This window comes from Canis lupus, chromosome 38 (genome assembly GCF_048164855.1).
Source record: "Canis lupus baileyi chromosome 38, mCanLup2.hap1, whole genome shotgun sequence".
NCBI lineage: Eukaryota > Metazoa > Chordata > Mammalia > Carnivora > Canidae > Canis > Canis lupus.
In genome coordinates, this window is record NC_132875.1 from 7,076,361 (window position 1) to 7,091,234 (window position 14,874).

At 37.7% G+C, this 14,874-nt stretch overlaps 1 protein-coding gene across 7 annotated transcripts in view; it reads right to left on the reverse strand.

Moving 5' to 3' along the window:
* Nucleotides 1–14,874, reverse strand: part of MIA3 (MIA SH3 domain ER export factor 3) — a 58,097-nt gene that overhangs the window by 22,974 nt on the left and 20,249 nt on the right. The gene's annotated exons all lie outside the window — the stretch shown is intronic.

Below are 14,874 nucleotides of genomic sequence, written 5' to 3' on the forward strand. Positions count from 1 at the left end.
CTAAGCTGAGATACCATTTCTCACTTACACTGGCAAGATCTAAACGTCTGACACCATACTCTGTTGGTGAGAGGATGTAGGGGAAACAAGTATTCTCATACTCTGTTCATCATTATGTATCTCATACAAAATGACAAACCTCTATGAATGGTAACTTCACAACATCTCCCCAAATTACTCCTGTATTTACCTTCTGAGGCAACAATCCCACTTCTAAAGATCTCAAAGATACTGTGGACACAACAAATGTTGAAAAGATATATGAGGGATCCCTGGGTGGCGCAGTGGTTTGGCGCCTGCCTTTGGCCCAGGGCGTGATGGGGACCTGGGATCGAATCCCACATTGGGCTTCCGGTGCATGGAGCCTGCTTCTCCCTCTGCCTGTGTCTCTGCCATTCTCTCTCTCTCTGTGTGTGTGACTATCATGAATAAATAAAAATTAAAAAAAACTATAAAAAAAAAGAAAAGATATATGAACGAAACTGTTATTCCAGTATTATTTATAATTACAAAAGATGGCAAACCACCCAAACGTCCATCAAAAGAAGAGCTGCTGCATACACTAAGGTATATTGTGAAAACAGAAAAAAAAAAAAATTATATATATATATACTGCTAGGGTATGGCTTCCAGAATTTTTTTTTTTTTTTTTTTTAAAGAAGGGGAGAGAAAAGTGTAGACTACTACTTCTACAAAAGAAAGTAGCGAGAGACAAATATATTTTATACGGCTCCAGGATAAAATTCACATGCAATAAACCACATATTCAAAGTGCACAATCTGGTTTAAGTTTTGACCTACGAATACACCTGTGAGAATGTCATCACATTCAAACAACGTATCCTTCACCTCCACAAGTCTCCTCATCCCCTTGGGAATCCCACCTCCCACCACTTGCTGACCAGGCCTGTCCCCACCCCAAGGAGAACTGCTATCCTAATAGTTTGCATTTCCTAGTTTTATATGTGGAATACGTGATACACCACATATTCTACTTCTCTGGCTCATCTCACTCAGCATAACTTGAGATTTACCCATGTTGCTACATACATCAATAGGTTATTCCTTCTTGTTGCTGAGTAGCCGGTCAGTATTTGGATCTAGCACAATTTGCTTATTTATTCAGCTGTTGGGCATTTGAGGTGTTTTGGGTTTTTTTTTTTTTCCAGTTTTTAGCTTTTATAAACAGAGAGGCTATGAATATTGATATGTAAGTAGATGGATGTAGATGCAGGATTTATTTTCTCAAGAGTACATGCTTAGCAGAGGGATGGTTGGATCATTTGACAATTACCTTTTTAAGAAACTGACAAGTGGTTTTCCAAGATGGTGTACCATTTTACAGCCCCATCAACAGTATATATTTCCAGCTTCTCCACATCTCTAACATTTGGTATTTTAATTTAAATCATTCCTTTTAGCTTTAGTCATTCTAAGAAGTATGTATGATAACTCGTGATGGTTTAAATATGCTTTTCCCAGAAAAGTAATGATGTTGAACATTTTTTCATGTGCTTATTTCCTATGCACACATCTTATTTGGTGAAGTGTTACTTACTGGGTTACTTCTTATTAGTGACCTTGGAGAGTTCTTTATATATTCTGGATATAAGTCTTTGTTCACATATATGCTTTCCAGTGATTCTCTAATCTGTGTCTTGTCTTTTCATTCACTTTAACAGTGTATTTTGAAAAGCTGAAGTTTTTATTTGATGGAATCCAAATTATCCAATTTTCCTGAGTGAATCCTGCTTTTGGTGTGAAATCTAAGAAATATTTGCTTAACTTTTTTTTCCTGTAAGTCTTATAGTTTTAGGCTTTACATTCAGTTCAATGAAGCATTTTGAGTTAATTTATGTGTACGATTAAGGTATGGATCAATTTCTTGCACAGGGATATTTCCAATAGTTCCAGTCCTGTTGGTTTAACACACTTCTCTTTCTCCACTTTGTGTTTCTACCTTTGTCAGAAGTCCACTTCCAGGTACGGATGGATCTATTTCTGGATTATCTGTTCTGTTCCAGTGATCTTTTTGTCCACTGCCTACACTGACACCATGCCCTCCTAATTACCATAGCTTTATCCTAAGTCTTGAAATCAGGTTACGTTTGTGTGTTCAAGGTCCCTGGAATTTTCTATATGAATTGTACAATCAGCTTCTCATTTTCTACCAAAAAATCCTGCTGAGATTTTGATTGGGATTATGTTGACTCTGGGGAGCAAAATGGGAGCTTAATACTTTACATACTGTTTGTCATAGTGACAAGTTTGTTTTTTTTTAATATTTTATTTATTCATGAGAGACACAGAGAGAACATGAGACAGAAACATAGGCAGAGGGAGAAGCAGGCTCCACACAAAGAGCCTGATGCGGGACTCGATCCTAAGACCCCAGGATCATGCCCTGAGCCAAGGGCAGAGGCTCAATCCCTGAGCCACCCAGGCGTCCCTAGTCTTCTGGCTCTTGAACAAGGCATCTCTCCATGTATTTAGGTCTTCGATTTCTTTCAGCAGTATTTTATAGTTTTCAATTATAAGTCTCACAGTTTTGCCAGATTTATCCTTAAGTAGTTCTTATTTTTTGATGCTATCGCACACAGATTTTAATTTAATTTTATTTTTTTAAAGGTTTTATTTATTCATGATAGAGAGAGAGAGAGAGAGGCAGGGACACAGGCAGAGGGAGAAGCAGGCTCCACGCCAGGAGCCCGACGTGGGACTCGATCCCGGGACTCCAGGATCGAGCCCTGGGCCAAAGGCAGGCGCCAAACTGCTGAGCCACCCAGGGATCCCCCCAGATTTTAATTTTAATTTCCAATTGTTCATTGCTAGTATATATACAGTTGCCTTTATTTTTTTTTAAGATTTATTTATTCATGAGAGACACAGAGAGAGAGAGGCAGAGACACAGGCAGAGGGAGAAGCAGGCTCCATGCAGGGAGCCCAATGTGGGACTCAATTCAGGGACCACGGGATCACGCCCTGGGCAGAAGGTCGATGCCCAACCGCTAAGCCACCCAGGCATCCCTACAGTTGCTTTTAGATGTTAATCTTTATCTGGAAACCATACTAAACTGTAGCTTTATTGTAGATTCCACCTGATTTTATTCAGAGATATTGAGTGTCTGCAGATAAAGACAGTTTTACTCCTTCCTTCCCAATCTGTATGCTTTTTCTTTCTCTTGACTCAGTGCACTGGCCATTTCTTACTTATACTTACTTATACTTACTTTATAGTGCCCCACTATAATGTTTATAGATGGGATGAGAGAGGACACCCCTGTTTTTGTTTCTGGTATTAAGAGGTAAACATTCAATTATTCACACTAAGTACAATGTTAGTAAGTTTGTCATAGAGGCTACTTTAAGCCCCTTCTATTCCTAGTTTGCTATCACTTCTTTTAATATCAGTAATCGACAATGCATTTTTTCCAAATGATTTTTCCTTCTATTGAGCAGAAGATGTGGATTTTATTTTTAAAACTTGTTAATATGGGACTTACATTGACTGACTTTCTAATGTTAAATGAACCTTGTATTCTTGGGATAAACCATACTTGGTCATTATGTATTTATTACCCGTTTTATATATTGTTAGGCTTGATTTGCTAAAATGTCCGTGGTTTTCTTTTCTTGTTATATCTTTGAATTGGGAAGTATTTTCTTATCTTCAATTCTCTAGAAGAGTTTGTATAGAATTATTAATTCTTCCTAACAAGTTTAATTGAATTCACCAATGAAATCATCTGGGCCTGGAGTTTTCTTTGTAGAATGGTTTTTAACAATAAATTCAATTTCTTGGGGATCCCTGGGTGGCTCAGCAGTTTGGCGCCTGCCTTTGGCCCAGGGCGCGGTCCTGGATTCCCGGGATCAAGTCCCATGTCGGGCTCCCGGCATGGGGCCTGCTTCTCCCTCTGCCTGTGTCTCTGCCTCTCTCTCTCTCTCTCTCTCTCTCTCTCTCTCTTTCTGTGTCTATCATAAATAAATAAATCTTTAAAATAACTAAAATAAAATAAATAAATTCAATTTCTTTAATAATCACAAGACTGTTATCTGTCTCTTGAGTAGGCTTTTGCAATTTGTGTCTCAGATGGAATTTATTCATCCCATCCAGACTGTCAAATTACGTGACATCGGGCAGCCCGGGTGGCTCAGTGGTTTGGCACTGCCTTCAGCCCAGGACGTGATCCTGGAGACCTGGGATCAAGTCCCGCGTCGGGCTCCCTGCATGGGGCCTGCTTCTCCCTCTGTGTCTCTGCCTCTCTCTCTCTCTGTCCCTCATGAATAATAAAATCTTTTAAAAAAATTGACATCAATTATTCATAATATCCTGTTTATTGCTTTCATTTCTGTAGAATCTGTAGTGATGCCCCTGTCTGATCAGACATTGGTCATTTGTATCTTCTCTTTTATTTCCCTGATCACTCTGGCTAGAGGTTAGTCAATTTTATTAATCTCACAGAACCAGCTTTCGTTTTCATTGAATTTCCTTTTGTTTTGTTTCAGTAAGTCATGCTCTATTTTTCTTCTGCTTCTTGGGGATTAATCTGCTCTTTTTTCTAGTGTCCCATTGTAGAAACTGAGGTCACTAACCGGAGACATTTCTTCTTTTCTAATATAGATAGTGCTATAAACTTCCAAGTAGTGCTTTACTGCTACTGTACAAACTTGACATGCTATTTTCATTTTCATTCAGTTCAAAATACCAATTTTCCTTTTTATGTCTTTTTTTTTAAGATTTTATTTATTCATCAGAGAGAGAGAGAGAGGCAGAGACACAGGCAGAGGGAGAATCAGGCTCCATGCAGGGAGCCCAATGTGGGGCTCGATCCCGGATCTCCAGGATCACGCCCTGGGCCAAAGACAGGCGCTAAATTGCTGAGCTACCCAGGGATCGATCCCCTTTTTATGTCTTTGACCTATAAGTTATTCAGAAGTATGTCAGCTGGTTTCCAAATACATGGGGATATTCAGGAGATCTTTCTGTTACTTATTGCTAATTTAATTTTACCAGCCAGAGAACATACTTTCTATGATTTGATTTGATTTTTTTTTTTTTTTTTAACATTTGCCTATGGCCCAGTATGTGACTTATCTTGGTAGAAGCTCCAAGTGCACTCAAATGCATATATTCTGCTCTTCTAGGGTATTCTATAAATGTCAATCAGGTCAAGATGGTTGACAATGTTGCTCATATCTTTTAGAACCTTATTCACATTCCATCTCTTCTATCAATTATTGAGTGAAGAATATTGAAATCTCCAATTATAATTATATACTTATATCTGTTTTTTCCATTTAGTTGTATCAGTTTTTGTTTCATGTATTTCCAAAGCCTATTATTAGAAGCACCAATATTTAGGATTGTTAAGTTTGCTTGACTACTTTATCCTAGAAAATAACTTTCTGTATCCCTGGTAATATACTTTTTCAATCTTTTTAGTTTAAACTTTTTATGTCTTTTTACTTAAAGTGTGGTTCTTGAAGGCATCTATTTGGGTCTTGCTTCTTCTTTACCCAATCCAACAATCTGTTTTTTTGTTGGGTATTTAGACAAGTTCTATTTAATGTGATTACTAATACGGTTAAGTTTAAGCGTGGGCAATCTTTTTTTCTATTTATCCCATCTGTTCTCTGTTCCCTTTTTACTTTTATTCCACCTTTGTTTTGATCAACCAAGTCTTAATGATTCTGATTTATCTCCTCTGTTGGCTTATTAGCTCTTTATTTTGTTGTTTTAGTGGTTGGTTTAGGGTTTATAGCATTCATCTTTTAACTTATCACAGTCTACCTTAAGTAGTCCATGTGTATAAGAAGAAGTTTATAAGAGTTATTACCGGGATGCCTGGGTGGCTCAGTGGTTTCGTGCCTGCCTTTGGCCTGGGTGTGATCCTGGGGTCCCGGGATCAAGTCTCACGTCAGGCTCCCTACATGGGATCTGCTTCTCCCTCTGCCTGTGTCTCTGCTCCTCTCTCTCCCTCTCTCTCTCTCTCTCTCTCTCTCAGGAATAAATAAATAAAATCTTTAAAAAAAAAGAGTTATTACCATTTCTCCATCTCCTGATCTTCATATTTTTGTTGTCATATATTTTACTTTTATCTATTTTTGAAACCCTATGCTACAGAAAGTTAAATTTTAAAGATATTTAAATAAGATAATGGTTTTATATATTTACTTATATGGTTATCACTTCTGGCATCCTTCACTACTTTCTGTAGCTCAACTATTCCCATCTGTCACTTTTCTTATGCCTAAAAGGCTTCTTTTAACATTTCTTATGGCACAGGTATGCTGATGAATTCATTCCAGCTCTTATACAATGGGGAAAAAAAATCTTCATTTAATCTTTCGTTTATTAAATTATTTTGCTGGGCATGATATTGTGGGTCAACAATATTGTTCTTCAAGTACATTTAAAGATATTATTCTGGGCAGCCCGGGTGGCTCAGCAGGTTAGCACCTGCCTTTAGCCCAGGGTGTGATCCTGGAGACCCGGGATCAAGTCTCACATCAGGCTCCCTGCATGGAGCTGCTTCTCCCTCTGCCTGTGTCCCTGCCTCTCTCTCTTTCTGTGTCTCTCATGAATAAATAAATAAAATCTTTAAAAAAAAAATTATTCTACTGTATTTTCCCATGCCTTCTGACAAGAAATCTTGACATCAACCTTATCTTAACCCCTAAGTAAAATGTCTTTTTTCTCTGCTTTCAAGATTGCTCTTTAACATGTATTTTGAGCAATTTGATTATGATATACCTTGGTATAGTTTTCTTCATGCTTCATATGTTTGGGTTTCATTGACCTTGAATATGTGATCTACAGTTTTCATAAATTTTAGAAATTTTCAACCATAATGTCTTTAAATATTTGTCTGAACACCTCTTCTGTCCTGTCTTCCAGTGATTCCAGTTATATTTATTAGACTGCTTGAAAGTATCCCACAGCTCACAGGTGATGTGATCATTTTTCTTGAGTCTTTTTTTCCCTATGTATTTTATTTTGGATAGCTTCTATTGCCATGTCTTCAAGTTCACTAATCTTTTCATCTACAATGTCTAGTCCAGCATTATTCCCACTCAGTATATTTATTTCTGGCCCTATAGTTTTCATATCTAAAAGTTTGATTTGGGTCTTTTTTTGGAAATATCTTTCACGTCTCCACTTAACTTTTTAATATCCAAAATATAGTAATATAACTATGTTAATACCTTTGCCTAATTCTAACATCTCTGGTAGTTCTTGACTGGTTTTGAAAGGTTGATTTTTCTCATCATGTTTATATTTTTGTGCCTCTTTGCATGCCTGATAACCTTTGACTGCATGTCATACATTATGAACAAATATGGTTAATTTTATGTGTCAACTTGACTAGTTAATGGAGTACCCAAATTAAACCTTATCTTTGGGTATGTCTGTGAGGGTGTTTCCAGGTGAGATTAGCATTTCAAACAATAGCCTCTATAAAGTAGATTGCCCTTCTGGATATGAGAAGGCAACATCCAATCCATTGAGGGCCTGAACAGAGCAAACTGCAAAAGGAATTCACCCCTTCCTGCCTGATTCCTTGAGCTGGAACTTCATTCTTCTTCCACACTTGGTATTTCTGGTTCTCAGGCCTTCAGACCATCAGCTCCCCTCTGGTCTCAGCCTGAATTACACCAATGGTTTTCCTGGGTCTCCATGTTGCAGACAGCAGACTATGGAATTTCTCAGCCTCCAATTGTGCATATGTCAATTCCTTATAATAAACTTCTTCTAGCTATCTATCTGTGTGTGTGTGGGGGGGGGGGGGTCCTGTATTTGTTTTGTTTCTCTAGAGAACCTTGACTAATATATGCCTTGGCATTGTTCTGTTTGCTCAGGTAAATTACTAGGAAATATTTTTATTCTTTTTGCATCTTGCTTTTAAGGCTTGTTAGGCAAGACCTTTCTGAGTACTTTATCCAATTCTCCTAGAATTATAAGGTACTGTTCCTGACCTTGTGTCAGGATCTGCTCCCTCTAATCAGTTGGATGGTTTCTCCGACTTTCAGTAATTTTGTCAAATACATATGCTGATGAATTATCAAAGGGGACCATTCACAGATTCCAAAGCTCACTCTCTGTGTAGAGCTCTCCTCTTGGTACTTAGTCCAGGAACTCTAGCTGCCTTGCTTTCCCTGGACTCTCAGCTCCATCTCCTCAATTCACGGTTCCTCACTTCTATGCTACAACCAAGGAAGTCTTTCAGTGCAATAAGCAGGAATAACTGCAGGGCTCATAGCACTTGTTCCCTATCTTTCAGGAATTACTGTCCTTTGTTACCTAATGTCTAGTGTCTTGAAAACTGTTTCTTTTGTCTGGATTTGCTTTTTTTTTTTTCTTTTCAGTTGTTTCAGTAAGTAAGGTAAATAAAGCCAGAATCTTGGCAGAATGCAGAAATCATTTGCTTATTTTTAATTAGATAATGAAATGAATTTTTTAAATTACCCATAGAAGAGGGTAACAGGCTTGATGGAACTGGGAAAAACCTAGACCAAGATCTCTGAAAAGATCTTGTTTTATAAATTGGCATTGTAACTTGTAAATATGTTAGCTACTTATAAAACAACAAAACAAAATATTTAAAAGTAATCCCTAAAAAGTGAAAGCAAAAATGAAACCGTTAACCTGTGTATCAAATTGATGGCAGGACAACAGAAAGGAACTCTTTTAAGCATGTACTAGTGGGATATAGCTTAAAAACAAAAATAACTACAAAGCATCCTGGAAACATTCCAATAAGAACTGTGGAGAGCAGTTTGATATTGATGTTTTTTAAATTGTTTGAATATTTTCCTAGCTTTTTCCTCTGAAAAGGCCTAGAAATGATGGCCAACTCAAAAGCAATAAGCAATCTTAGTACCCAGATTATAGTCTCTAAATACCATTTCCCATTAAAAGGAATTAGGGCCTCCCTAGGGAAATAACTCTTTCATGATCTGGGCAAAAAATGTAGAAGATGAGCTTAGAACAGTTTGCCACAGTAGAAAGCAAAGAAGGTATCAATGACCACTGGGTGGTGTCACAAAGGCCCAGAAGCCAAGCTGAAGTGGCTCCCTGGCCAAAAATGGGAGAAATTGAGCACTGATATAAATAAGAAACATAGCTGATTAAAACACACCAAATATTTTTAAATTAATGATGTCATAATGGTTAGAAAGAGAAGAAACACATTAAAAAAATCCCTTTGGCATCTTTTGATAAAGCTGGGAAGACAACTCATTATTTTGGAAACTACTTAAAGAATCAAATATTTATATTGCCTGAACTATGCACACCAAAACTCAGTGTAAAGAATTCTTGATTATAAGCTTCTTTTTGTAGATAACCCAGCCTTTAAATGAAGCAGGAACAATATAGTCAGCATATCAGCATTTTGCAGCTTATAAGTACATTAACAAATTTAGTCAATGTCACCAATGACTAGTAACATCAAAAACAGAGGGACAGGGCATCTGGGTGACTCAGTCAGTTAAGCATCTGACTCTTGATTTCAGCTCAGGGTTGTGAGATTGAGCCCTTTGCTGTTTTCTGCAACTCAGGGTGGTGGAGTCTGCCTGAGATTCTCTCCTCTCACTGCCCCTCCTGCTTGCATGGACTCTCTCCCTTTCAATAAATAAATTAATTAATTAAAAAAATAGAGAGACATCTTGATGTTAGATGCCTCCTGCTGAAAGTGCACATCTCCTGTTAGGTATCCTTGCCAATCAATATTGAACCTGAATCTGACTACTAATTCCCAGTAAATATAAAGAGCCAGAGAAACATGATCAGTTATAGTGGGGGACGTGGTTAGCAACATGCAGACCATGATAATCCCTAGAAGCCAAACAAACCTGTTTCTTCAATGAATACATTCCAACAACAATAAACAAAAGGATAAACCTATAGAGTAAATTATGTACTTGCCCTCTCACTGAAAAAACTAGAAAATCAGGTAGAGAACAACAGGCAGCACACAACTGTGACCTCTGAGAAAAGGGAAACAAACAAGGTAGGCCTGGAGGTCAACCAGCTTTCTACTTGGAGGCACTTTCTAGGCCTCAGTACAAGGAGGGAGAAACCATGTGGAGTCCACTAACCTCACTGAGGAGGCAGAGGTACCTGAGACAGACAGGGAAAAACATCTAAAAGATGGGAGCTACAAAGAAAGTGAGTTTCAGCAATCTCCAAGGGGGTTTCCTTCAATCTTTAATGAATCTGAAGCAGTATCTGTATAGGGTAAGATTAATTAGGTAAGATTTGAGAATGGCAAAAAGTATAGATGAAAAGAACAAGTCCCTGGACGTTGGAAGCTGAATGATTCTCAGAGTTAACATGGGCCTGGGAGGCAAATAGTGTTCCAGCCAGTTAGAGTGAACTGACCTTGTTGAAGGCACAAGGCATTCAGTAGAGTACAGAAGAATCACACCTTAGGAGCAGAGCTATACTAGCTCTAGAATAAAGACTACTAAATACACATCCTTAACAAATCTTAAAAAGAAGATTAGAAAGTATCAAGCAAACTCCCTTTTTAAAGGAAGCCACTAAAAATTAGGCACTTAACAACGTAACATTCACAGTGCCTAGGATCCAAAACAACAACAAATCACCAGATATGTAAAAAAAAAAAAGCAGGAAAAGAGGTCTCAGGAGGAAGAGAGCAATCATCAATCTATAAAAATAGACCAAGAAGTTCCAACAGAGAGGACAGAATTAATTTGCTTAAAAGAACTTTAAAGAATTATTTTCAAGTATATTAAAAATTAAGACAAAACAAAATTATGACCATACTGACAGAAGGTGGAAGATATAAAATAGAATCAAATACAACTTTCAAAGCTGAAAAATAAAATACCAGAAATGAAAAATTCACTTGATGGGCTTAACCACATATTAGATACTACTAAAGACCAAAGGACACTGAAGACCGTAATGGGAATATCTAAATGGAAGCAAAGACATGAGAGACCAAAAAACAACTAAAAGAACAGGGCCTCAGTGACCTGTGGAGCTATAAAAAGGGGTCTCAACATATGCGTAGAGTCCCAGAAGGAAAGGCAAGAGAAGAGGGATACAAAAAAATCTAAAGAAACGATGTGAAAACTCATCAAATTATACAGTGAATTTTACAAAAGTAATGTTTTAATTAACCTGACTTTTTAAAAAGGTGTATTAATTCACAGATGACATGATCATCTATCTACAGAGACTCCTATGAAATCTACAAAAAAAAAAAATCCTAGAATAAATTTAAAAAGGTATTAAGATACAAGGTCAATATACAAAAACCAACTGTATTTCTAGATATCAACACAAAACAACTGTAAATGAGATGTAAGACACCATTTACAACATCAAAAAGCATGAAATACACAGGCATATATAAACAATATGCATGAAACTAAGCAAGTTTCTCAGCAGTGTATATTGTAGGTCACTTACAGATCTTTTTTAGATCTAAATGTGGAGATGAACTTAGTTCTTGGATTAGAAGCCTTAATATTTTTGATATCAATTCTTCCTAAACTCATCTATAGATTCAACATAGTAACAAAATATCAGCGAGTTTTTAATAGAAGTTGCTATTGGTTCTAAAATTTATATGGAAATGCAAAGAAACTGAAATAGCCAAAACAATTTTACCAAAGAACTACCTGACTCCAATGCCTACTATAAAGCTATACTAACCAGAAAAGTGTGTTATTATCATAGAATAGAAATATAAGTCAGGGGAACAGAAGAGAGTCCAGAGAGACCCACGATATGGTCAGCTGATTTCAACTCAAGGTGTTACGGTAATCTCAAGGGAAAAGAAATGCTACAGGAGCAACTAGATATCCCAGAAGAAAAAAAATGAAACATGATGCCATTCACAAAAATTAACTTAGCATGGAACAGAGACCTAAGCAAAATATAAAACTTCTAGAAGAAAACATAAGAAAATATTTGCATCGTTGGAATAGCCTGATTCCTTAAGCAGGAAACAAAATGCCCTAACCAGGGCAGCCCCGGTGGCGCAGCGGTTTAGCGCCGCCTGCAGCCCAGGGCGTGATTCTGGAGACCCTGGATCGAGTCCCACGTCAGGCTCTCTGTATGGTGCCTGCTTCTCCCTCTGCCTGTGTCTCTGACTCTCTCTCTCTCTCTGTCTCTGAATAAATAAATAAAATATTTTATAAAAAAAAAAGCCCTAACCATAAAAGTAAAAATAAGATGATGTTCGTCAAAATTAAAAATTTGCTCTTCTGTGCTCGCTTCGGCAGCACATATACTAAAAATTTGCTCTTCAAAAGCAATGTTAAGAAATTGAAAGGCCAGCCCAAGACTGGAAAAAGCTATGCATAATATATATCTGACAAAGGAGTCATCTCCAAAATATATGAGGAACTCTTAGACCTTAATATTTAGAAGGAAAAGAATCCAACTGAAGAAAGGGCAAGGGGCACCTGGGTGGCTCAGTCAGTTAAGCATCTGCCTTTCACTCAGGTTGTGATCTCAGGGTCCTGGGACTGAGCCCTCCGTCAGGCTTGAGTCTGCTTTTCCTTCTCCCTCTGCCCCTCCCCACCTTGTGCTTGCTCCCTCTCTCAAGTAAATAAATAAAACTTGAAAAGGGGGAAGCAAAGGAGGGGTGCCCAGCTGGCTCAGTCAGAAGAGTACACAACTCTTGATTTTGGGGTTGTGAGTTCAAGCCCCACGTTGGGTGTAAAGATTACTTAAATAAACTTTTTTAAAAAGAACAAAAGAAAATAAATACATAAATTTTACAAGGGCAAAAGATTTCAAAAGCTATTTTACAAATAAAGCACAAAACATATGGCCACATGAAAAACTGCTCATCATAAATCAATAAGAAATACAATTAAAACCACAAAGACGTGCTTACTAGAATGGCCTCAATTAATGACTGATAATACCAACTGTTAGCAAGTATGCGACCAACTGTAAGTCTCATTGCTAGTGAAGTATAAACTGGGACACTTTTGAGAACTGTTTGGTAGCTTCTTTTAAGATAAACTGACCATACACAGCTGGGCAGTTTCACTCCTAGGTATGAGTCCATTTTATAATTATAATTCTACAACAGGAAAACCTAATCTACAGTGAAAAGAAGTGTTGCCAGGAGGAGGTGGTGAGGGAGATACACTGGAGAGGTACATGAGGAACTTGTTTGAATGAAGGAAATGTGCCATGTCTTGGTTATGATTGTTTTTACATGAGTGAATACATTTGTTAAAACTCATTGAGCTGTACTCTTAAAATGGGTACCCTTTGTTGTACATAATTTATATCTGATTAAAGTTAATTTAAGAGGGTCACCTGGGTGGCTCAGTGGTTGAGCGTCTGCCTTCAGCTCAGGGCCTGATCCCAGGGTCGGGATCGAGTCCCAGATCCGGCTTCCCGCAGGGAGCCTGCTTCTCCCTCTGCCTGTGTCTCTGCCTCTCTCTCTGTCTCTCTCATGAATAAATAAAATATTTTTTTTAAATTAAAAAATAAAGTTGATTTAAGTTGATTTAAGACATAGCAACCTACTACAACGTCTGGACCTCAACAAGATCCTGATTTGAACAAGAACAATTTTTAAAAAGCAGGGGAGGGGATTTCGAATGTGCCCAATATCGGGTGATATTAAAGAATCACTGTTAAACCCAGTAATAGACCCATGGGTTCATTTTACAATTATCTCTGCTTTTTGGATGTTTGAAATTTTCCATGATAAAACACTTAAAAAATTAAAGTATAACTTCAAATATTTAAAAGGTTGCTATGTAGAAAAACAATTCAATTCTAGGAGAAGGAGTCATGTGGAGGAAAATCTGGAGTCAATTAAGAGAATGAACTCACCAAGAAAGCATCGTGTGGCTTTGTAAAGTTAGGATGCTCACGCTAGGACCTGCTGCTACCCAGATCCTATAACTACCTGCTAGGTTGCAGGAGAGGAAATTACTGCAATTTGTGAAGCTGGACAAGCTGCCCTCAAAGGTCCCCTCTTGCTCTAAGATTCCATTAGCTGTGGATTCATGAAACTGATGTCTGGTTCAGTTTTCCTGAACAAGTCAGCACCCCATTCCTACCCAGCCCTACCAAATAATTATCTATACTATTTAATACTTCACAAAAAATATTTCAGATATTTCCCATTTTCCCTAATTTTCATATATATCTGATATGCCCTTTTCTTAAACCTTTCCAAAATCAGAATCATGCTTTGTACCTCTTAGAATCTTTTATTGCTAACACAATACGCTGTACATACTGGGCCATCAAAATGCTTTCTTAACATCACCTTTCAAGTCAGTGTTGCTTTATAACACTTTTCCCTCCCCATCCCATCTGTGTCTTCTCCCACCATCTCCCATGCAGAGACCCTGTCCTCTACCACACCTGTGTCCCACAACCCAGGCCTAGAACAGAGCTCTGTGCAAATCCGCAAAAAAAAAAAAAAGATGAATAAAGAATTCCTCCCACATCTGGAGCCTGTTAAATTTCTGAAGTGGCAAGGACTCATTCTGATGATCAAATCTGAATTCTGAGACTACCTTAATCACTGAAGATATCATTATTCTAATTGCACAGGTCATATATACCTTTACCTGTGTGGCTGTAAACCACAACCATGGGGAAAACTGAAAAATCTTTTCCATCCTGGCGGCCTTTCTCCTGAATTACTCAGGTATTCAGTGTCTTTATACTGCTCTCTGACCATCCAAGTGAGAAGTACTCACAGGCTGGATCCTACAAAATGCCAGGCCCTATACTAGACACTTTATTACCAACTCATTTAATTTTTGCAACAACTGGATAGGTATTATCTGCATTTGGAAGATGTATGACAGCTACACAAAGTTAAGTAATTTGCCCAAGCTTCTAAATGATGA